Below are 26,423 nucleotides of genomic sequence, written 5' to 3'. Positions count from 1 at the left end.
ATCCGACATAGATTGGGAGACTGCTTTGCCGAGCACCTACACTCTATCTGCCAGAAAAAGTGGGAACTCCTGGTGGGCACCCATTTTAATTCCACTTCCCATTCCCATTTCGACATGCCAGTCCATGGACTCCTCTACTGCTGCGATGAGGCCTCACTCAGCTTGGAGGTGCAACACCTTACATTTCGTCTGGGTAGCTTCCAATTTGATGGCATGAACGTAGATTTCTTGAACTTCCAGTAATTCTTCCCTCCACCATTCCCTATTCCCATTTCTCTCTCTCACCTTATCTCCTTACCTGGCCATCATCTCCCTCTGGTGCTCTTCCCCCTTCCCTTTCTCCCGTGGCCTTCTGTCCTCTCCTATTAGATTCCCCCTTCTCCAGCCCTTTATCTCTTTCAGAAATTGATTTCCCAGCTCTTTACTTCACCTTCCCCCCACCCCACAGTTTGACTTATCACATACTACCTTGTATTTCTTCCTCCCCTCCTCCCACCTTTTTCTTCTGACATCTCATCTTTTTTCTCCAGTCGTGATAAAGGGTCTCGGCTCGAAACGTCGACTGTTTACTCTTTTCCATGGATGCTGCCTGGCCTGCTGAGTTCCTCCAGCATTTTGTGTGTGTGTTGCTTGGATTTCCAGCATCAGCAGATCTTCTCTTGTTTGTAACCTATTCAATCTTTTCAGGTCTTCCAGACCCAGCAATGTCCTTGTAAATTTTCTCTTTGCTCTTTCAACCTTGTTTACATCTTTCCTGTGGGTAAGTGACCAAAACTGCACCCAATACTCCAAATTAGGCTGCACCAACATTTTATGCAACTTCTGCAAAACATCCCATCTTCTATACTTTGATTTAGTCATAGTCATACTTTATTGATCCCAGGGGAATCTGGTTTTCATTACAGTTGCACCATAAATAATTAAATAGTAATAAAACCATAAATAGTTAAATAGTAATATGTAAATTATGCCAGGAAATGTCCAGGACCAGCCTATTGGCTCCGGGTGTCTGACCCTCCAAGGGAGGAGTTGTAAAGTTTGATGGTCACAGGCAGGAATGACTTCCTATGACGCTCTGTGTTGTATCTCAGTGGAATGAGTCTCTGGCTGAATGTACTCCTGTGCCCAACCAGTACATTATGTAGTGGATGGGAGACATTGTCCAAGATGGCATGCAACTTGGACAGCATCCTCTTTTCAGACACCACCGTCAGAGAGTCCAGTTCCATCCCCACAACATGAAGGCTAATGTGTCAAAAGCTTTCTTTACAGCTCTAGCGTAATAGAGTGAAGTCTTGGTCCAAGATGACAGGAGACCAGGCTCTGCTACATGGATGTAACACACACGTGCACAGATTCAGATTTGTATAGCTATCACGTGTTTATTGGAACATATCGTGAAATGCATTATTTGCACTAAAGGATGTGCTGGGGGCAGCCAGCAAGAGACACCATACATGGAGAATGCACAGTGTTCAGCAGAACAACACAAGCAGCATCAACATCAGCAACGAGCCAAGACGACAAATCAAGGCAACAACAGCAAAAGGAGCCCCCTTTCCCACCCACCCACTCACAGGCAGGCTTCCAGTCTCGGGACAGGCTGCCTCCAGGCCTTCAGTCCTTGGGCCTGGTCTCGCAGGCTTGCAGACAGTTACTCATTGAGATACAGCCCGGAATAGGCCGGAATAGGACAAAGGGTCTCGGCCCGAAACGTCGACTGTACCTCTTCCTAGAGATGCTGCCTGGCCTGCTGTGTTCACCAGCAACTTTGATGTGTGTTGCCGGAATAGGCCCTTCTGGCTCTTTGAGCCACACTGCCCAGCAACCCCCTAATCACGGGACAATTTACAATGACCAATTAACCTGCCAATAGTGCGTATGTGCCGGTCGTGCATGCAGCCTGTTACAGCTAGTATTCCTACTTTTTAAACTTACGTCATTTGTTGTATTTTTTTTCACGGTAACACGTTGAAGCTGCACCCTCTCTAACATGTGGGTAGAGAGAGTTTTATTTGGGTTTTTAGCGCTGGAAATAGTTACATTCGGACACGTCTCATTAGTGGTGCGGCAGTATGGTCGCATTGTTTATTCCAGGGACCAGCTGCTTGCGCTTATGCCGGCCGGTTTTGCGAGCAGAGCGGCGGACACCCTGGCTGAAATCTGGAGGAAAACACACAGAGGATGCAGAGGGGGATCACAAAGTCGAGGAAAGAGGACCGGGTTGAGACAACAGAGACTTATGGAGAAGAGGAGTTCGGTGGGTAATAAAATGGATGAGTTCACGGCGCTAGCCAGGCGTCAGAGAACATTTCGGGAGAGCAGTGTTATGTGTTTTACTGAAACGGGGATGCACGAGGACATACCCGATCAAAACTTTTCCATGGATGGCTTCCAGACCGTTCGGGCTGACCGGAAGTGCACTGAGAGCGGTAAGCGTAAAGGAGTTGGGGGCTTGCTGTTCTGGTTAACAATGGATGGTGCAATCCGGGTCATATTACAATCGAGGAATGTGTTTGTAGACCGGATATTGAACTTTTTGCTGTTGGACCCCGGTCATATTCCACCGAGATACAACACTGGGCGTCACGGGAGGTTGTTCCTGCCTGTGGCCATCGAACTTTGCAGCTCCTCCCGTGGAGGGTCAGACACCCTGAGCCAATAGGTTGGTCCTGGACTTATTTCCATCTGGCATAGTTTGCATATTGTTGTCTGATTGTTTGTGGTTTTTGTATTGCTATATTTATGCTCTATTCTTGGTTGGTGGGGCTGTAACGAAACCCAATTTCCCTCGGGATCAATAAAGTATATCTATCTATCTATCTTTGGACTGGGGGAGGAACCCACGCGGTCACGGGGAGAACTTACCAACACCTTACCAGGCAGTGGTGGGAATTGAACCCGGGTTTTCTATACCGTAAAGCGTTGTGCTAACCGCTACGCTACTGTGCCTCCCCTCGGGCCTCTGACTTTACCAGAGCAGACTCAACGGGCAAAATGGCCTCATGGTCTTGTGGATTTCTACCTGAAGGGTCTCGGCCTGAAATTTCGCCTCCATCGACGCTGAGTAGCTCCAGCTCTGTGTGAGCGTGCGTGAGTTGATTTGAACCCTCAGCTGCGAAGGGGACAGTGCGACAAAACGGGCAGGAGCTACAAGAGCGACAATGGTGAGTGTGACACCATGCATTTCCCATCAACGGCGACCGGGCAAGTTACTGTTAAATGCCTCTCTCAAAAGCCAGACATCTGAGAAATGTTCCTTTTTCGATTAAAGGGTGTGGCCGTCTGGGGAACTGGAATGTAGACCTTTCTAAGAATTTCCAACAGATAGGAACTGCATGGAGAAACTAGTTCTGCAGCATGTTTAAGGATTCCTGAGCTACTGGCAACTGTTCACTTATCAGATATTTCACACTTAATGAACCAATCAGACTCGGAATGGGTAATTATCGTCTGGATTTCACATTGACCCCGGTCAGTGGAATCTGAGTTCATCGCTGCATATCTGTTTTTTTTTCCCCGTCTCTCTCCTTTTTGCAGTTACCCTGGTGCCAGAGTTATCAAATTGTTGACACAGATGATGGAAATCCAGAGCAACACACTCAAAATGCTGGAGGAGCTCAGCAGGTCAGGCAGCTTCTATGGAGAGGAATGAACGAACAGTTGCCGTTTGGGGCGGGGACCCTTCATCAGGACTGAAAAGGAAGAGGGCAGAGGTCAGAATAAGACCATAAGATGTAGGAGCAAAATTAGGCCATTTGGCCCAATGAGTCTGCTTTGCCATTTCATCATGGCTGATCCATTTTCCCTCTTGGTCCCAATCTCCACGCCCTTGGCTAATCAAGAATAGAAACATAGAAAATAGGTGCAGGAGTAGGCCATTTGGCCCTTCGAGCTTGCACCACCATTCAGTATGATCATGGCTGATTGTCACAAAAAAACTGTGGGTCAATTGTGGGAAAACTAACCCCAAAGCCTTGGTAACCTGAGGCTTATAACTGCTAAGCCCCTTCCCCTAGAGCAACCAAAAGCTAATTAACTCAATTATCCAATTAAAGATGGTATCCTCCACCATCAGCACAGCTGTGCAGGTTGCTGCTGCCTCTATACAAGACAGCTCCAAGCAGCAGCTCTGTTTCAGACCCAGTCACTATTACAGCCGGGGATGAGTGTTTTACTGAGTGCACCATGTGCTGTCCGTAGTCAGTGACGGGCCTTCGTCACACTGATCATCCAACTCAGAACCCTGTACCAGCCTTCTCTCCATACCCCCTGATCCCTTTAGCCACAAGGGCCATATCTAACTCCCTCTTAAATATAGCCAATGAACTGGCCTCAACTGTTTCCTGTGGTGGAGAATTCCACAGATTCACTACTCTCTGTGTGAAGAAGTTTTTCCTCATCTCGGTCCTAAAAGGCTTCCCCTTCATCCTCAAACTGTGACCCCTCGTAACCTCTGCCTTAAGTACACCCAACAGCTGCCTGTGGCAAGGAATTCCATAGATTCACCATTCTCTGGCTGAAGAAATTCCTCCTCATCTCTGTTCTAAATGAATGTCCCTCTATTCTGAGGCTGTGTCCTCTGGTCTTAGACTCTCCCACCATAGAAAGCATCCTCTCCACATCCACTCTACTGAGGCCTTTCAAGACTCGATAGGTTTCCGTGAAATCACCCCACATTCTTCTGAATTCCAGCGAGTACAGGCACAGAGCCCTAAAAAGCTCCTCATATGATAAACCTTTCATTCACAATAAGAAGATGAGGGGAGAGGAAGGAGCTTAAGCTAGAATGTGAGGTTATTCATTTCATTGCTGGAAGAACTCAGCAGGTTTTTTTTAGCGTGTCGCACCAGACAGTCAGCCATTCTTGTCTGGCGTGTGGCGTCAGGATTGGTCTCCTCTTGGATTAACCGGGTCACGATATGAATGTTCCTGACTCGACCCTTTTTCTTTTACGAGGCCGAGTGGCTAGCTCGACGCTCAGCCCGGCACGGATGGAAAGCGTGCTCGGGGGGGGTGGCCCGACCTGGATTCGAACTCGGGAACCTTCGCTCCGGTGTCTGGCGCTGATGCCATTGTGCCACCAGCCGGCCAACTCGGCAGGTCAGGCAGCACCTAAGGAAAAGAGTAAACAGATGACGTTACGGGCCCGGACCCTTCATCAGAAGGAGAAAAAAAGATGAGAAGTCGGCGAAAGAAGGTGGGGGGAGGGGAGGAAGACGTACAAAGTGGTATATTATTGGTGAAACCAGGAGAGGGGGAGGGTGAGCTAAAGAGCTGGGAAGTTGATTGGCGAAAGAGATAAAGGGCTGGAGAAGGGGGGTTCTGATAGGAGAGGGTGAAACACCATGGAAGAAAGGGAAGGGGGTGGAGCACCAGAGGGAGGTGATGGGCAGGTAAGGAGATAGAGTGAGAGAGGGGAATGGGAATGGGGAATGGTGAGGGAGGGGAGCGCATTACCGAACTTTCGAGAAACCTAGGTTCATTCCATCAGGTTGGAGGCTACCCAGACGGAATACAAGTCCGACCTGAGTGTGGCCTCATTGCCGTAGTAGAGGAGGCCATGGACTGACTTGGTGGAATGGGAAGTAGAATTAAAATGGATGGCCACCGGGAGATCCCACTTTTTCTGGTGGATGGAGCCTAGATGCCCGGTGAAGATTCATCTTCATAGGTGCTTCCTGACCTGTTGAGTTCCTCCAGCTCTTTGAATGTGCTGTTACTGTGTCAGTTAAACGTGGTTTCTGATTTTTCTAATCTCAGCCTCGTCCTGTTACTGAACATACTGCACCTGCCAAATCCTAATATTCTGTTGGACACCTTCCCAACATCATGTGACGTAAGTGGCGGTTTCTAAATGTAAGGGGTTTCTTCTTTTATGTTACTGCGTAGGCTAATCAAAATGGCTTCTTTGTGATGTTATAATTAAAATGGCTTTTCTGTAGTGATGACTGCGATGTAAGGAGTTCTCTCTCTCTCTACTTGTTTGGGTTATATTATTGATCAGAGAGAGAACGAGCCAATGGGGATAGATGTTATTCTTTCTTGTGTGTCTGTAAGCTATTGTCTTCGCGGGGTTTTGGCGCAGAAGGCGAAGGGGACAGAGAGAGGAGCCGCGATGCTGTAAGCTGGCCGACAGGACGGACCCCGAGCAGGAGTCTGAGGCCCAGGGTCTTCGGCGAGGAGAGGAGATGAAGACAGACTCGTGTAGAGCGTCTGGTGGACCACCGTGGTTGGTCCCAGGTGGCGGGTCGAGGAGGTCAGAAGGGATCGAATGGTGGAAAGAAGACTCCGTTAATTGAGCTCCAATTGTTGTGCACGAAGTGGTTGAACTTTGATAAGTTTGGCGCCTTTTACTTTCCTTTTATATTTTATCTCTATTAATTACATAGTTCTAGTAAGATCTATAAAGTGTAATCATTTAATCGCATATGGTGTACTGTCTGTTATCTGGCGGGGTGGGGTACATCACACAGCATCCACACAAACTCGATTACCCAGTTTGGCGGGCCAAAGGCTGCTCCCGCTAGACGAAAGCGAGCTGAGTGAGCCTGAGGCCTACCGGGGGCTACACAAAGAAAATGTGTTTTAAAAAAGGATTTTTAAAAAAGCCCTTTTGCATCTCGATCCCTCACCATAATTTCTGTCCAAAAACACATTTACCCCGAATAGACATGAGAAAGTTTGCAGATGCTGGAAATCCAAAGCAACACACACGCCCGCTGGAGGAATTCGGCAGGTCGGGCAGCGTCTATGGAAATGAATAAACAGTTGACGTTTTGGGCCGAGACCCTTCATCAGGACTGAGAGGGAAGGGGGAAGATGCCAGAATAAGAAAGTGGGGGAGGGGAAGGAGACTAGCTGGAAGGTGTTTGGTGAAGCCAGGAGGGTGGGGATGGTCAAGGCTGGAGAGGAAGGAATCTGATAGGAGAGGAGAGTGGACCACAGGAGAAAGGGAAGGAGGAGGGTCCCAGGGTGAGGTGATAGGCAGGTGAGAGGTAAAAGGTCAGAGTGGAGAATGGGGGGGGGGGCAGGTCGAATATGTTCACCGGAAGGAGAAATTGATATTCATTCTATTAGGTTGCAGGCTACCCCGATGGAATATATGGTTTTGCTCCACCACCTTGAAGGTGACCTCATCATGGCGAAAGAGGAGGCCATGGGGTGACATGTCGGATCGGGAATGGGGATGGGAATTAAAATGTTTGGCCACCGAGAAGTTCCGCTTTTGGGCAGATGGAGCAGAGGTGCTCTACGAAACGGTCCCACAGGTCACCACAGGTCTCACCAGTGTAGAGGAGGCCGCTTCCTGCTGTGTGTCAGTGAGACCTGACGTAGATTGGGGGACCGCTTTGTCAAGCACCTTCGCTCCATCTGCCACAAAAAGCGGGATCTCCCAGTGGCCGCCCCTTTCAATTCCACTTCCCATTCCCAATCCGACATGTCGGTCCATGGCCTCCTCTACTGCTGTGATGAGGCCACACTCAGGTTGGAGGAGCAATGCCTTATATTCTGCTTGAGTTGCCTCCAACCTGATGGCATGAACATTGATATCTCAAACTTCTGGTCTGCTTCACCAGTCCCCATTCTTGTTTCCCTCTCTTACCCTGTCACGTAACCCTGGTGCTCCCCTTCCCTTTCTTCCATGGTCTTCTGTCCTCTCCTATCAGATAGCCCCTTCTCCAGCCCGGTATCTCTTTCACCAAACAACTTCCCAGCTCTTTACTTCACACCTTCCCCTTCTCCTGGTTTCACCTATCACCTGCCACCTTGTACTCCTTCCTCCTCTCCCCCCACCATCTTATTCTGACTTCTCCTCTTCCTTTCCAGTCCTGGTGCGGGGTCTCGACCTGAAACGTCAACTGTTTACACTTTTCCGTTGATGTTGTCTGGCTTGCTGAGTTCCTCCAGCATTTAGTGTGTGTTGCTGGTAGACATTGCTGCTGAGTTCCAAAACTGATTACTACTGCCACCCCATGGGCAGATGATGCCATTGCATGACATACAGTACTGTAGTAACTTCATGCACTGCACTGTATTGTTGCCGCAAAAAAAAACAGATTTCAATGACATATGTGAGTGATGGTAAACCTGATTCTGATATGGGTCTCTATCATGGACTGAGAGTAGGAAGGGGGCAGCGAGACAGGAATCATGGTTGGGAAAAGGAGAAGGGAGAGGGACGCACCAGAGAGACATTCTGTAATAATCAATAAACCAATTGTTCGGGATCAATTGACCTTGACTGGTGTCTCAGAGCTGCGTGTGTCTGCACGCACGCCACCCTCTGCTCCTGGCACTCCCTCGCTGCCGCCTGTCCCACGCCCCACCCTCGCCATTCCCAGCATCCTATGCTCCCTCCAGACTCACAAACCCGCTGTCCGCTTGACATTGACAAGTGCAGTACCGTGCAAAAGTCTTAGGCGTCCTCATTATATATATGTGTCTAAAACCTTTGGACAGTACTGTTCATCAAAATGTACAGTGGAATGTATCGTCTGTGTTGGCAACCAACACACCTGAGGATGTGCTGGGGACAGCCCACAGGTATCGCACACTTTCCATCACCAACGGAGCACGCCCACAGTGTTCGGCAGAACAACACAGGACGTAACAAAACAGAACCCAACAACAGCAAAACAAGCCCTGTTCCTCCCTCATGCTCTCTCTCTCTCTCTCCCTCTCTCTATCTCTCTCTCTCTATCTCCCTCTGTATCTCTCTCTCTACCTCTCTCTCTTTCTCTCTCTCTCTATCTATCTCCCTCTCTCTCTCTATCTCTCTCTCTCTCTATCTATCTCTCTCTCTATCTCTCTCTCAATCAATCGCAGGTACAAACAAGAGAAAATCTGCAGATGCTGGAAATCTGAGCAACACACACAAAATGCTGGAGGAACTCAGCAGGCCAGGCAGCATCTATGGAAAAGAGTAAACAGCTGGCGTTTCGGGCCGAGACCCCTCGGCAGGACTGGAGAAAAAAAGCTGAGGAGTAGATTTAAAAGGCGGGGGGGGCAGGGAGGGGAGAGAGAAACACAAGATGATAGGTGAAACCCGGAGGGGGAGGGAGGGAGGGAGGAAGTTGATTGGTGAAAGAGATACAAAATCAAGGAAGAAAGAAAAAAGGGCGGGGGGTGCACCAGAGGAAGGCAAGGAGATAAGGTGAGAGAGGGATAAGGGGATGGGAAATGGTGAAGGAGGGGGTGGGTGAGGGGCATTAACGGAAGTTTGAGAAGTCAATGTTCATGCCATCAGGTTGGAGGCTACCCAGATGGAATATAAGGTGTTATTCCTCCAATCTGAGTGTGGCTTCATCATGACAGTGGAGGATGCCATGGATGGACGTAGCGGAATGGGAATGGGAAGTGGAATTAAAATGGGTGGCCACTGGGAGATCCTGCTTGTTCTGGCAGACGGAGCATAGATACTCAGCAAAGCCGGAGATGGTTTACAAACTGGCTGTCTGCTCCATGTTGACAAATACAGTACTGTACCAAAGTGTCTGGCACCCTGCAGTATCTATATGTGTGTGTGTAAGAGTTTAGCACAGTACTGTATATCAATGATAATGGTCCAGATTCTGATGCCAAATGCCTGAGAGTGGGAGGCTAAAGTCAGTGGAAGGTTAAGCTGTTAAAGCATCTCAAACGTGAGCCTGGGTCACCGACAACCAGGCTGGGAACTGGAAATGGGCAACTAGTGCATTCCGGAGAGGCTGGTCAATCCTTTAACAAGACGTTATACCTCAGATAGTTGGGTTCTTAGGGCTGGTTTTACTTCTCTCCACACGATTCATTCTGCTGATGTCAATGGATCCAAACTCACGGAGATGAACACAAATACCGACTTGAACGACAGGGACAAGGCTTCATGTCAGACCACGTTTAGAATCCCAAGAGCAGCTGTAAAGAATTTGATTTTATGTACCCCATGGTCATGATTACTGCAGAAGTACTTCTATGATAGTGGCACTTAAGTCTGACAAGTTATATGCAGTTGTATAGCAAAAAGTGCACTTAATCTAAAATAGTGTTTCCAGAGCCAAAATGCTTATGTAGCAATTTTCCTCAAAGATAGTGAGTGGCAGTTTGTTTTAAACTAATTTATTTTATGCATATCATGCCTTAGAGTGTTTTGGGATCAGTTGTTTGAATGTGCAGTCTAAGTCTCAGTAGTATTACAAATTTTCACATAAGCTGAATGAGTGTTACCAGAACAAAAAGCATACGTTCCTCAAAAAATGCTTTGTGGTGGCAATGGAGAAAGTTCAGCAGAGGTTCATGAGAATAATCCCAGCAATGAAAGGGTTGACGTATGAGCATTGTTTGATGGCCTTGCAGACAAGGTGAAGGAGAATCCTAAGGGGTTCTACAGATATGTCAAGAGCAAAAATGTTGCAAGGGACAAAACTGGTTCAAAAGTTCAATGTTCAAACTACGGTATACTTGTTATCAAAATATGTACATGTAACCCTCGGACTCGGCCAGCACGTGTTCGTCTCGGGGAAAACAACTTCTGGCCCTGCCAAACTGAGAAATCTCGTTTGTGTGGATGCTACGTGATGTGTTGCCCAGTTACAAATCCTCACTGCAAAATATTAGACAGTACACCATATGCAATTAAATGATTGAACTTTGTAAATCTTAATCTGAATAAAGGGTTAGTAAAGAAAATTAAAAAAAGGGCCTATTTTAAGGAAAAAAGTTAAAAGTGCACGTTGGAGCTCACTGTTACGGCCATTCATCAACCATCGACCTCCTCCGAGCCTCACTGGCCCTCGGACCCTCGCTCCTCAGTCCACTCCGTCCGGGGGTCTTCCGACTTTCTCCATTCGCGTCCTCTCCCTCCATCGCTCCCCGACGAAAGACGCAAAAAACCCGGCTTCCAGACACACAGAAAGTACAATATTTTGTCATTGGCTAACCCCTGCAGTCCAAAGTCCTGTTATCTCTAGTCATAACCCAAACATTGCTGCCATTACCTTAACTGTGGAACATCACATAGAAGCCATTACATTAGCCTTAGCAGTGAAACCATGTTACATATACATTATACGACCTTGAAATTTGTCTCCTTACAGGCAGCCACAAAACAAAGAAACACCAAAAGAACCCACATAAATAAAGATCGTCAAACGTCCAACGCACAGCAACACTCTTTAAGCCCGAGTAACCAAGAGGTTAAATGGCATCCGAATGAAATCACGGTACAAGATCACCTTCCAACTCTGCAGAGAGTGAGATTGTTGGAGGTTAAGTTAGTTTGGACAAAACCTTAAACACGTTTCAAACCTCAAAGTTCAAAGTAATATTTTATTATTGAAGTACATATATGTCACTGTATACAACCCTGAGATTCATTTTCTTCTGGGCATACTCAATAAATCTAGAGAGTAATAGCCATAACAGAATCAATGAAAGACCACCCCCACTTGAGCGCTCAACCAGAGTGCAGAAGACAACAAACTGTGCAACTACAAAAGGAAGAAATAATAATAATGAACAAATAAGCAATAACTATCGAGAACATGAGATAAAGAGTCCTTGAAAATGAGTCCATAGGTTGTGGGAACATTTCAACGATGAGGCAAATGAAGTTGTGAAGTTAGTCATAGTCATAGTCATACTTTATTGATCCCGAGGGAAATTGATTTTCGTTACAGTTGCCCCAACCAAGAATAGAGTATAAACGTAGCAATATAAAACCATAAATAATTAAATAGTAATATGTAAATTATGCCAGGAAATAAGTCCAGGACCAGCCTATTGGCTCAGGGTGTCGTGGCGACAGGCTCAGACGCGAGCAGCGGCCTTTCATTTGCGGTATTTACGTACGCTCGGCCAGGCAGGACGTGGATTTTCCCTTTCCTTCGACGCCTCCCGCTATCAGCACTGCTGCCGCCGGTCATAGTCACCGTGCACCGCGGCAGCGACCTCTCACCACCACGCTGCCGCCCCTGAAACAGCGACCGCCGCTGCTGCCGCGGAGCTAACTCGAGAGAGGACGGTTGGGCGGTCGACCGGGAACAGGACAGAGGCGAGAGTCCCACGCCTACACAAAGTTATCCCCTTTGGTTCAAGAGCCTGATGGTTGAGGGGTAGTAACCGTTCCTGAACAGGGAAAGATTGAACAGGTTAGGACTTTATTCCTTGGAGCGCAGAAGAATGAGGGGAGATTTGATGGAGGTTTACAAAATTATGAGGGGTATAGACATAGTAAATGTGAATAGGCTCTTTCCACTTAGATTAGGAGAGATAAATACGAGAGGACATGGCTTTAGGGTGAAAGGACAAAGGTTTACGGGGAACATTAGGGGCAACTTCTTCACTCAGAGAGTGGTGGGATTGTGGAACGAGCTGCCATCTGACGTGAAAAATGCGGGCTCACTCTTAAGTTTTAAGAATAAATTGGATAGGTACATGGATGGGAGAGGTCTGGAGGGTTATGGACTAGATGCAGGTCAATGGACTAGCGGAATAATGTTTCGGCACAGACTAGAAGGGCTGAATGGCATGTTTTCTGTGCTGTAGTGTTCTATGGTGGTGTTGGTCCTGAGGCTCCTGTACCTCCTTCCCAACGGCAGCAGTGAAAAGATATGCTTTTGGTGGTCGGGGTCCCTGTCATTGGATGCCTCTTTTCCGCGACGCCACTCAGTGTAGATGTGCTCAATGGTTTGGAGGGCTTCACCCGTGATGGACTGGACCATATCCACTACTTTGTGTAGGATTGTCCTTCCAAGAACCTTGGTGTTTCTATACCAGGCTGTGATGCAGCCAGTCAATATACTCTCCACCACACATCTATAGAAGTTAACAGATTTGTGCTTACATCAACTCTTTTTATGCTGGCGCTGATAATTATTCATTGCATTGTTTGCTGATGATAACAGTCAAAGGAATTTCCACTGCAATTAGAAGTCACCAATAATCATATGGAAGGCCAGACAATACAAGATAGTTAAAGACATAATCGACCCACTGCTCCAAGAGGGTCGATTTTGCTAGCTACAGGATGTGATGGATGTACTGTGTAAAAGTCCTTGGCACATATACTTACGTAACTAGGGTGCCTAAGACTTTTGCACAGCGCTGTATTTGTCAACGTGGAGCGGAGAGCGAGTTTGTAAATCTGGCGGGAGCAAAGGATGGTGGGAACGGTGAGGGTGGAGCACCATGGGAGGGGCGTGGGACAGGTGGCAGAGAAGGAGTGCCAGGGGCAGGGGGTTGGCGCAGGTGCAGACACACCCTTGTGAGATACCAGGCAAGGTCATTTGATTCCAAGCAATTGGTTTATTAGTCATTACAGAATGTTCTCTCTGGTGCTTCCCACTCCCTTCCCCTTTTCCCAACCATGATTCCCCTCTCCCTGCCCCCTTCCCACTCTCAGTCCACAATAGAGACCCATATCAGCATCAGGTTTATCATCACTCACATATCAAAGTTCAAAGTAAATTTATTATCAAAGTTGCACCATATCCAACCCTCAGATTCATTTTCTTGTCGGCATACTCAATAAATCTATAGAGTTATACCCATAATAAAACCAATGAAAGACCACCCAATTTGAGGAGCATTGCACCAGAGTGCAAAAGATAACAAACTGTGCAAATACAAAAAGAAATAATAATAATAATAAATAAATAAGCAATAAGCATCAAGAACGTGAGATGAAGAGTCCTTGAAAGTGAGTTCAATGGAAATGAGTTTTTTTGTTGTGGCAGCAGTTCAGTGCAATAGATAACGTTTCTACAGTACTGAGCAAAAGTCAGCACATATGTGCCTAAGACTTTTGCACACCTATCACTGAGGACCCCCATCACCCAGGACATGCCCTCTTCTCGTTGCTACCATCCAGGAGGAGGTACAGGAGCCTGAAGGCACACACTCAATGATTCAGGAACAGCTTCTGCCCCTCTGCCATCCGATTTCTGAATGGACATTGAACCCATGAACATGACCTCACTACTTTTTTGCACTACGTATTTAATTTAACTTTATCTGGTGAAACTTCTGAAATGCCTGCTTCGCTGCCGCTGCTACTGTGTGGTCCAGAATCTCCGGAGGGGAAGGCCCCGAATCCTCGGCTTTGCTTGTTGCTTGGCGGCCGGGTTTGGGGTCGAAGCGCTCGGCAGTGGATGGTGCTCGGTGCTCGGTGTCGGAGGGCTGGTCTGAGGCTCGAAGTTTTCGGACGGACTCAGAGTCCGCTGCGGTCGGGAGCTTCCAATGGTGCTGCATTGGCAAGTTTGCGGCGTTCGGAGGTTCATGGCAGGGAGAGTTTCTCCCTTCTACCGTCTGTGTGAGATGATGGGGCTATCAGGACTTGAGACTTCTTTTTTACCGTGCCCATGGTCTTCTCTTTATCAAATTACGGTATTGCTTTGCACTGTTGTAACTATATGTTATAATTATATGGTTTTTGTCAGTTTTAGTCTTGGTCTGTCTTGTGTTTCTGTGATATCGTTCTGGAGGAACCTTGTATCATTTTTTAATGCATGCATTTCTAAATGACAATAAATGAGGACTGAGTGTCTCATAATCTAATCGAATCTAATCTAACATATACATACATACACACAAACAATGAATATAGTTCACTGTTTTTATTATTATGTATTGCAATATACTGCAGCCGCTTAACAACAAATTTCCATTCATATGACAATGATATTAAACCAGATTCTGAGTCTGATTCAATACTGTAATAGGATTACGGGCTTTTTCCTAAATCAATTAATGCCTGAGGGCAGAGCCCATCATCTTGTCAACACAAATGGTCTATGGAAGAAATGGATATATAATTACAGGCCAGCTGACTACCAGTGATGCTTGGTGAGATGTGACACTAGTGGAATGGAATGGCTGATTTGATAAAACACCATCTCAGGTTCATGAAATAGGAACAGCGAAATGTCATTGGTTAGTCACAAACCGTTGATTGGTGATGTGTGATTGGATGATCCGGCTCCCATGTAATTTTACATGAAGTATCTTTATTTCTTTCTTTCTTTCCTTCCTTCCTCCCTTCTTTCCTTCTTTCCTTTCTTTCTGTCTTCCCTTTTCCCTTCCTTCCTTCTTTCATTTCTTTCTTCCTACTTTCCTTCCTTCCTTCTTTCCTTCCTTTCCTCTTTTCTTTCCCTCCTTCTTTCAGTATGTATTAAGATTCAACATGGAATAGACCTGTTCAGCCCTATGAGCAGTGCCACCCAGCAATACCCCAATTTAACCCTAGCCTAATCACGGGACAGTTTACAATGACCAATTAACCTATCAAAAGTACATTACAAGATGTACATGAGAAAAGTAAAGTCAATCTCTCTCTTCTATAATGGGGTATAACAGATGACTAGTGCCCAAAGGTTTTATTTTTATCTTTTTAATTTATTGAGATACAACGTGGATAAGTGGATAAGCCCTTCTGGCTCTTTGAGCTGCGACAGCCGGCAATCCCCCAGTTTAAACCCAGCTCAATCACGGGACAATTTAGAAGGACCAATTAATCTCCCATCGGGTACGTCTTTTGGCTGTGGGAGGAAACCGGAGCATCCGGAGGAAACCCACGCGGTCACAGGGAGAGCGTACAAACTCCTTACAGGCAGTGGCTGGAATTGAACCCGGTTTGCTTGTACTATAAGGCGTTGTGCAAACCTCTATGCTACTGTGCTGCCCGAACAAGGAGAGCTTTTGCCCAAAGCTCTTTGTACTGCCATGACTGCTTGGTCATTTACAGAAACTGGAAAGAATTTGATTAACGTTATTGGGACATGTGTTCTGTCACGTCATACGTTACCAGCTGCGTCAACACCCGAGCAAACATTATTGTCACAAGTGCCAAGATACAGTGAAAATGCTTGTCTTGTGAACTGTGCATACAGATCAAATTATTACACAGTGTATTGAGTAGAACAAGGTAAAACAATAACAGTGCAGAATAAAGTCTAAAAGCTACAGAAAAAAATGCAAGTAAAGAATAAGATGCAATATTATAACAAGGTAATTTGTGAATTGGGTGGCAGAGTGGAGATACATCTCTGCCGACGGAGGTGTAAGACGTTCTTTCCCTCCGTTAGTCAACAGGTTACCCTTGGACAACTGTAGTGCCCCCCCCCCCCGAATGGGGTCAGGTGAAGCCGTGAGAGCAGGTGGTGGATGGTCGTAAAAGCAGCTGATGCATATCACAAGTCCTGGTTATGCGACCACTGACGCCAGGCAGACAATCTCTGAAGAGCATTGATAATGGCTGGGGTCACCCGTCTTGTAAAGACACTGCCCAGAAGAAGGCAATGGCAAACCACTTCTGTGGAAAAATTTGCCAAGAACAGTCATGGTCTTGGAAAGACAACGATTGCCCACGTCTTACGGCACGCCACAGAACGAACGAATGATACCATAGCCACCAGTACTTGTTACAGGTGAACTTGAACTGAGGGAGATTTTAGGGAAAGTACAAAGGAGGGAAATGGGACGTGGATGTTTTCTTTGTACAGAAAGGAATATATGGCTACCTGTATTGAAGAGATTAAAATCAGTGATGCTCATAAGGGAAAATATTGGTGGAATGTAAATATCTCAGAGCCTCATAGAGTCACATAGCACTAGAGCAGAGAAGCAGGCCTTTTGGCCCATCTAGTTCCTGTTAATCTGCCTAGTTCCATCGACCTGCATTTGGAGCATAACCAAGATCCCCCTCTTGTTCCCCTTAAACATGTCACCTTTCATCTTTAACCTATGACCTCCAGTTCCAGTCTCACCCAACCTCAGTGGAAAAACGCAAACACGAGGAATTCTGCAGATGCTGGAAATTCGAGCAAACACACATCAAAGTTGCTGGTGAACGCAGCAGGCCAGGCAGCATGTATAGGAAGAGGTACAGTCGACGTTTTGGGTCGAGACCCTTCGTCAGGACTAACTGAAAGAAGAGCTAGTAAGAAATTTGAAAGTGAAAGGGGGAGGGGGAGATCCAAAATGATAGGAGAAGTCAGGAGGGGGAGGGATGGAGCCAAGAGCTGCATAGGTGATTGGCAAAAGAGATATGAAAGGATCATGGGACAGGAGGCCCAGGGAGAAAGAAAAGGGGGGGGGGAGGAACCCAGAGGATGGGAAAGAGGTATAGTGAGAGGGACAGAGGAAGAAAAAGGAGAGAGAGAGAAAGAATGAATGTGTGTATATAAATAAATAAATAACAGATGGGGTACAAGAGGGAGGTGGGACATTAGTGGAAGTTAGAGAAGTCGATGTTCATGCCATCAGGTTGGAGGCTACCCAGACGGAATATAAGGTGTTGTTCCTCCATCCTGAGTGTGGCTTCATCTTTACAGTAGAGGAGGCCGTGGATAGACATGTCAGAATGGGAATGGGATGTGGAATTAAAATGTGTGGCCACTGGGAGATCCTGCTTTCTCTGGCAGTGGAAAAAGCCTGCATGCATTTACCCTATCAGTCTATCATTACCCCTCATAGTTTTGTATCCCCCTGTCAAATCTCCTCTCAGTCTTCTGCGTTCTGGTTGGCTGATTTGATATTTAAAATCAATTCTCTCTCCTAGAACCATTGGGTTCGATCTCAACCCACTGGGATTAAATGGCAGGGAAGGGGACAAGTCTGTTCAATCACCCCTTGTTTTTGTATACTCCTATTTGTGCAGTACTTTCCTGTGAGTTTATAACTCTAACGTTGATCCATCGGGAGCTGGAGAGCACCTGCAACAAGACACCATTCTTGTCCTCTTCACCAGACAGGGATCTTTACCATTACCTTTGACCTTCTCAGATGCAGTGGTTCTCAAGACCCGCTGTTGATAATTCTCCCACCATGGGCACTGAGCCAAGCTTTGCAGACGCAGAATGAGTTTAGCAGTGGAGAGCAGGTGGCTGTGTGTATGAAATTCAGGTGTGAGGCATTCCTTGGCATCGAACACCAATTAACCTTCGCTTCTATCAGCCCTCCGTGTAATTACTGATAACGCCCTCAGTCTCAAACTTCCATGCACTTTCTAAAATAACAACTTTTGTTAGCCCGCTATGGAACGCTAGTTTGCACGTTAATGAATTCTTGTCCATCACCATACCAGCCTGGCTCTCTTCAAGATAACAGTTTTAATTACATTTGACATGACTAGGCAGTAGTTAACCCTGTCAGAGCTGTAGGGTGAACCTGAGGTGGATTGCAACCCTGCTAGAAGGTCTCTAAGGAGAGTCCATTGTGGTCTTGCAGTGGCTGGTAGCCAGGAGGTCATTCTCGTGGTCAGGCTACTGGCTGTTTGGTAATCTTCCTGCGTTCCGTCCCAATTTCCCGTATCCCCCCCTGCTGCTGTGTTGCTGTTGTTTCTTCTCGCACAGCGAGGGGCATTTTTGCTGTTTCGGGAGCATTTGACTGTTTTATGCCAGCTTGCTCGACCTTGTACAGATGGAAAGCATGCAAGGAGCTGGCGGGATTCGAACTCCGGACCATTCACCTTGAAGCCCAGTGCTGATGCCATTACGTGACCGGTTGCCAGCGACCGCTGCTCTGTTATGGATATCTAACACAAGGAGGGAGACAGCTGACTTGATAGAGGCCTACTTGATGACACAAAAGTGGCCTCATATGGTCGTGAAGAGAGCTTTTGGCACATTGGCCTTCATAAATCACTGGGTACAGGAGTTGGAAGGTTATGTTGAAGTTGCCTAAGACATCACTGAGGCAAATGTAGACCCCCTGGCCAGCCTCAGGGTCGCTCAGCTCGCTGTCGTCCAGGGAAACAGCCCTCGGCCCCGCCAAACTGGGTAATTAATTTGTGTGGATGCTGTGTGATGTACCCCACCCCGCCCAAATAACAGACAATACACCAGATACGATTAAATGACTTACAGATTATAGATTTTACTGGAACTATATAATTAATAGAGAATAAAATATAAAAGGAAAATAAAAGGCGCCACACTTACCAAGGTTCAATCTCTTTGTGCACAAACAGTTGGAGCTCAGGACCATTCTTCTTCACCCTGCGACCCCTCGGACCACCTCGACCGGCCGCCTGGGACCAACAACAGTGGTCGACCAGACGCTCCACACGAGTCCATCTCCGTCTCCTCTCCTCGCCGAACGCCCCGCTTGGGGTCCGACCCCGTTAGCGGACTCACAGCACCTGGTCCATCCTCGGTCTCTCTCTCCCGCCTTCTGCCCCAAAACCCCGCACATACAATATCTTCAGATACACCAAAAACATAACAACTATCCCAATTGGTTCGAACATCTTCTTATCACAGTCTAACCCAAAACAAGCTGCTAGCACAAGAACTTTCTCAGCGTTTAACATAACAAAGAAGCATTCCCAAGTATAACATTAGAAAGAAGCCATTTTAATTAGCCTACGCAGTAACATAAAAGACAAAACCCCCTCACACAAAATTTGAAGAAGTGTGTGCAGTTCTGATCGCTTACCAACAGGAAAGATATCAATAAGATTGAAGAAGTGTAGAGAAAATTTACAAGGATGTTGCTGGAATTTGAGGATCTAAGTTATAGGGAAAGTTTGTATTGGTTAGGACATTATTCCTGGAGTGTAGGAGAATGAGGGGAGATTTGATAGAGGTGTACAAAATTATGAGGGGCATAGATGAGGTAAACAAATGCAAGCAGGCTTTTTGCACTGAGGTTGGGTGAGACTAGAACTAAAGGTCACGGGTCAAGGTTGAAAGGTGAAATATTTAAGAGGAACCTGAAAGGGTACTTCTTCACTCAGAGGGGGTGTGAGTGTGGAACGAGCTGCCAGTGGAAGTGATGGATGCGGGTTTGATTGCTACACTTAAGAGAAATTTGGACATGTACATGGATGGGAGGAGTGCAGAGGGCTATAATGCAGGAGCAGATTGATGGGAGTAGACAGAATAACATTGGCACAGAATAACAAAGGCCCAAGGACCTTTTTCTGTGTCATTGTGCCCTATGCTCTCTGACTCTAAATCTATTTTATATATGGCACGTGGCCAAGTGGTTAAGGCATTCGACTAGCGACCTGAAGGCCGTGAGTTCGAGCCCAGCTGAGGCAGCGTGTTGTGTCCTTGAGCAAGGCACTTAACCACACATTGCTCTGCGATGACACTGGTCCAAGCTATGTTGGTCCTTGCCCTTCCCTTGGACAACATCAATTTCGTGGAGAGGGGAGACGTGCAGCATGGGCAACTGCCAGTCTTCCATACAACCTCGCAGAGTGAAGACTTTCCAGGTGCAGATCCATGGTCTCGCAAGACTAAAAGATGCCTTAAATTAAAAAAAAATATATAGCATGTGGCAGGCTCTGAAGTCAGCTGGAAGAAGGTCTGACAAAATCAAAGTTGAGCTTTTAGGCCATCAGACTAAACATTATGTTTGGCATAAGCCAAACACCACACATCATCAAAAACACACCATCCCTACCGTGAGGCATGGTGGTGGCTGCATCATGCTGTGGGGATGCTTCACTGCAGCAGGCCCTGGAAGGCTTGTGAAGGTAGAAGGTAAAATGAATGCAGAAAAATACAGGGAAGTCCTGGAGGAAAGCCTGATACAGTCTGCAAGAGGACTGTGACTTGGGAGAAGATTTGTCTTCCAGCAAGAAAATGACCCCAAGCATAAAGCCAAAGCTACACATGAATGGCTTAAAAACAACAAAGTTAATGCCCTGGAGTGGCCAAGTCAGAGTCCAGACCTCAATTCAATTAAGAATTTGTGGCTGGACTTGAAAAGGACTGTTCACTCATGATCCCCATGAAATCTGACAGAGCTTGAGCTGTTTTGTAAAGATGAATGGGGGGAAAATTGCAGTGTCCAGATGTGCAAAGCTGATACAGACCTATCCACACAGACTCGAGGCTGTAATTGCTGCTAAAGGTGCATCTACTAAATGCTGACTTGAAGGGAGGGGGTGAATACTTGTGCAATCAATTATTTTGTGTTGAATAATTGTAATAAATTTAGACCAATTTGTAGATATTGGTTTCCACTTTGACACGAAAGAGTCTTTTTTTTATTGAACAGTGTCAAAAAAGCAAACATGAATCCACTGTGATTCAAAGCTGTAAAACAGTAAAGCGTGAAAACTTCTGCGGGGGGGGGGGAGTTTTTTTTATAGGCATTCTATATACTCTGTTAGTATACAACTAGAGTTTGGAACTGGTGCTAAATTTGTTCAGATGTGCTGGTGCCTGTGGATAGGACATAGAAGAGTACAACAATGTCATGCTGAACCAGTTAACAAGCAAATCAAAAACACCCAAACACTAATACCTCCTACCTACACCATGTCCATATCCCTCCATCTTCCTTGCATCCATGTGCCTAACCAAACGTCTCGTAAAATCTTTGAATGTATTTGCTTTTACCACCAAACCAGGCAGTACATTCCAGGCATCTATCACTCTCTGGGTAAAAATACTTACCCCTCACATCCTGTTTGAACCTACCCCCTCTCGCCTTCAATGCATGCCCTCTGGTATTAGACATTCCTAGGCTGGGAAACAGGCACTCTCTGTCCACGCCTCTCATAATCTTATAAACCTCTTTCAGATCTCCCCTCAGCCTCTGGTGCTCCAGAGAAAACAACCCAAGTTTATCCAGCCTCCTGTGATAGCACTTGCCCTCTAAACCAGGCAGTATCCTGGTAAACAACAGGAATTCTGCAGATGCTGGAAATTCAAGCAACACACATCAAAGTTGCTGGTGAACGCAGCAGGCCAGGCAGCATCTGTAGGAAGAGGTGCAGTCGACGTTTCAGGCTGAGACCCTTCGTCAGGACTCAGTATCCTGGTAAATCTCTTCTGCACCCCCTTCAAAGCTTCAACATCCTTCCAACCAGAACTGTGTGCAATATTCCAGAAGTGGCCTAACCAGAGTTTTATAAAGTTGCAAAGTAACCTCTTGACTTTTGAACTCAATGCCTCGACTAATTAAAACAAGCCTTCTTGACTAATAAAAATAAGCCTTCTTAACTACCTTATCGACCTGGGTAGCCACTTTCGAGGAGCTATGAACTTGGATCCCAGGATCTCTCTGCTCAGTAACACGGTTAAGGATCTTGCCCTCAACAGTGTACTGACTCCTTGCATTTGCCCTGCCAAGGTGCAACACTTCACATTGTTGAATGCGATGTTGAATTAGTGAAACATCCAAATAGAATCAGTGAGGAGATTAGGAACATAGAAGGCATTCAGAAGTAGCCATTTTTGTACAAAAGGCGAAACTCATTGGCTGTACTGAGTAATAGTTGGTTGTCACTTGGGCTTTTAGGAGGGGGAGGGAACTTTGGGGCTTTGCTGTTTCCATCATTCACTCAATGGGATTTCTTGTTCTGTGATGTCTGCGAAGAGTATGAATTTCAGGCTGTATACTGTATACATTCTCTGATCCTAAAATTAACCTTTGAACGGGAGGAGAAGATAGCAGCGTGATGAGCGCACGCAGCTCTCCGGTGAAAATGATATCGTTCTGTTAAGTAGGGGCCGTGGACAATTCTGATTTGATGGAGACAGACGTGAAAGCACAGAGGAATATCTGGAGAAATCTCTGAAACGCCGATTCACTGCCGCTGTTACCGGACGATCGAGAATCTTCCGGAGGGAAGGCCCCAAAATCCCCGGCTTTGCCTGCTGCTGGCGACCGAGGCTGAAGTCAAATCATTCGGATAGAGATGGTGTTCGACACTTGGTGTCGGAGGGCTGATTGGAGGCTCGAAGTTTTTGGACGACTCGGACGTGGCAGGGAGAGTTTTCTTCCTTCTCCCATCTGCGTGAGATGTGGGACTTTCGAGGGACTTTGAACTTTTTACTGTGCCCGTGGTCTGTTCTTCATCAAGTTATGGTATTGTTGCACTGTTGTAACTATATGTTATAATTATGTGGTTTTGTTAGTTTTTCAGTCTTGGTCTGTCCTGTGTTTTTGTGATATCACACCGGAGGAATATTGTATCATTTCTTAATGCATGCATTACTAAATGACAATAAAAGAGGACTGTGTGTTCTCATAATCTAATCTAATCTAAACTTTAATGTCTGGGCAGCCAAGCGAGTGACTAGACCTGATAAGGACTGATGTTCAGGTTCCAGCGTCTGTTGTCTCCTGTCTCACTCTCTCAGGCTGCCTGGCTGAACATTATAAGCTGGTTGTGAATTGGTCCATTCCCAGTCTCCTTCTAAAGATGAATCATATTTGTGGAGAACAGCAAATCATTGAAAGGATTCTGCTCTTTACACCAAAGCTGGTTTTCAACCGGGTAAAAAGGTGGATTAGCAACTCAGTTTACAAATGTGAGCATAGAATACGGAACAGTAGAGCCCAACACCAGGCCCTTCAGCCCATAATGTTGTGCTTGATTAATGAATTTACTGCCCATTACAACACTGGTCGTTAGGGCAGCAATGAAGGTCCTCCATCTCTGGTGGCGTTCAGGGCTTCCTTCATCATGTCAGTAGCTTCCTCACAGTTTTCACTACTGTCAGTCATGCAAGTCCTGGATGGAGACTCAGGAATACTATCGCAGTCAGATGTAGAAGGATTCCATAACAATTTTGTTTTACCAGTCAGGATCATTAGCCCTGAGCTGAACCCCCAAACCTGGAGGACTAGTGGACCACTCTTTACTCTTTGACCCTACCTAGCATAAAGCCCTGAATCCAGCCAAAATAGCTCTCTGGGTCATTGAAGCATGCAAACTTCCAAATCCAATGACAGGTCCTCTTGGAAGTAGATTAATTAAACATCTAACTAAATTAGATTAGATTAGATTATGAGGACACTCAGTCCTCGTTTATTGTCATTTAGAAATGCATGCATTAAAAAATGATACAGCGTTCCTCCAGAATGATATCACAAGAAAACACAGGACAAACCAAGACTAAAACTGACAAAACCACATAATTATAAAGTATAGTTACAACAGTGCAAAGCAATGCCATAATTTGATAAAGAGCAGACCACGGGCACGGTAAAAAAAAAGTCTCAAGTCCCGATAGACTCATCATCTCACGCAGGCGGTAGAAGGGAGGAACTCTCCCTGCCATGAACCTCCAAGCGCCGCCAACTCGCCGATGCAGCACCGTTGGAAGCTCCCGACCACAGCGGACTCTGAGTCCGTCTGAAAACTTCAAGCCTCCGACCAGCCCCTCGGACACAGCCTCTCCGAGCACCATCCACTGCTGAGCGCTTCGACCCCGCCCCAGCCGCCGAGCAACAAGCAAAGCCAAGGACTCAGGGCCTTCCCCTCCGGAGATTCTGGACCACACAGTAGCAGCAGCAGTGAAGCAGGCATTTCAGAAGTTTCACCAGATGTTCCTCCGTGCTCTCACATCCATCTCCATCAAATCAGGATTGTGCACGGCACCCTACTTGACAAATAACAGACCTCACCACCGGAGTGGCCGCTGCTTAACAAATTCTTTCTGCCTACACAATGTCCATATCCAATCATTCTCTGAACATTCATGTGCCTATTTAAGAGTCACTTAAAGACATTTATCATCTTTGCATCCACCTCCTCACTGATAGTGCATCCTTTTTGTGAAATTCAACAGATTTCTGGAGCTCCAAATTATAAATATATGAGATTTTGCAGAGTCTAAAAATCTTGAGCAACAAACAGAAAATGCTGGAGGTACTCAATAAGTCAGGTAGCATCTACTGAGGGAAGTAAACAGTCGATGTTTCTGGCCTTGGTCTGAAGAGTAAATGCCATCTGTTTACTCCTCACCATAGAGGCTGCCCGACCTGCTCAGTTCCTCCAGCATTTTGTGCGTCTTCCTGGAGCTATTGCCAGAAGAGTCTCAGAAGGTGACAAGGAGAGGTCACTACACAGAATCAGAAAAAGGCCATCTCCATCTCCATCGTGGGCACTAGCCTCCCCTGTGCTGACGATATCTTCAAAAGGTGATCCCTCAAAAAGGTGATACCTATCATTTGGACACCCACCATCTAAGACATGCATTCTTCTCATTACTGACATCACTACCATCAGGTACTGGAGCCTGAAGACACCCGGTCAATGTTTTAGGAATGGCTTCTTCCCCTTTGCCATTCAATTTCTTGATGGACAATGAACACACAAACTGTTTTTCTGCATTACTGAATTGTTTTTTAAAATATATATTTTAATTGTAATTTATATTATTTTTATGCATTGCGGTGTAGTACTAACACACAAAAAAACAGATTTCATGATATAGGTCAGCAATAATAAGCCTGATTCTAATGTTGACGCTAAACGGCCACACCTCTGCTTGCATCTTCGGAAACAGCTCTTTTTCCATCTTTAGTATCTCTATTTTACCCTTTCAGGCTTCTTTTGAAGACCCTCACCTGGAGTTACTTTGACTTCGGTTCTTTGTGGGAATGGGACTTGCTCTCGGGGTTTCACGACTGGCCGTTATCCGACATGCCAAGGGCGTGGCCTAAGATCTCAGCTCGCCTTTGGAAGTCTGGGATCTCGGGGTTCTGGAGACGGGCGGATCGAAGGCCAGTGTCCTGACAGACCGGTGTGTCATGGGAGCTGGAAGAACTTTGGCTGTGTGCCCAGAGACCTGAGATCTTTGAGCACAGAGCTTGGAAAAAGCGACACAGTGGACTTTTAACATCATAAACCAGTGAGTTGTTTGTTACGTCTCCCCTTTCGCTGTGAAACGGAGACATCTCTTCTCCCTTATTAGGGAGAGAGAGCCTGTGGTATGTTGAATACCGGGTGAATGAGTGGCCTTTGGAGTACTGCAAGTCGGTGTCTTTACTGTTGCTTTGCTGCACGCTTGAGTGCTCGGTGGCGAGTGCCGATACTTTTTTTATTTGCTGGTGGGGGGAGGGGGAATCATTGCTTGCTGCCGCTTATGCGTTGGAGGGAGGGGAACTGAGGGGGACTTTGGGGTTCTAACATTTAACTGTCATTCATTCTTTGGGGGCACTCCTCTGTTTTTGTGGACGGCTGTGAAGGAAAAACATTTCAGGATGTAGATTATATACATTTCTCTGACATCAAATGTACCTTTGAAACCTTTGTTTCTGATCTGGAGTTTTCCCTTGTGCTCTAGATTTTGGCACACTCTAGTTAAGGCTTGGACTGATGCAATGTCTTACCACCTTGCCGTAACCTCACACCGCTCTCCACACAGTGAATTTATTTCAAGGAATGCAGTGAATGTAGATAGACTGTCGAATTTGAGTTTGAACTCACTGCACTGGGCTTAAATGAGGCCACAAGAAATACTTTTGTCTGGAGTGGAAACTGTGCTCTGCTTGCTCATCAGGTCGGCATGGTAACATGCCATGGGGATTTGGTGGGATTCCACTTTTGAATGCCTGACTCTAATCCCTTTGATCCTGACCCATAAATACCACGCGAGTCCACCTCACTACTGGACAGAATTGGCATATAACTACAAAAAACAACATTCAGTTCGATCGCTCCTTTATCGGAAAGACCTTTACAGGAATGTTGT

This window comes from Mobula hypostoma, chromosome 28, assembly GCF_963921235.1.
Source record: "Mobula hypostoma chromosome 28, sMobHyp1.1, whole genome shotgun sequence".
Classification (NCBI taxonomy): Eukaryota; Metazoa; Chordata; class Chondrichthyes; order Myliobatiformes; family Myliobatidae; genus Mobula; species Mobula hypostoma.
Note: the sequence above shows the minus strand (reverse complement) of the source record.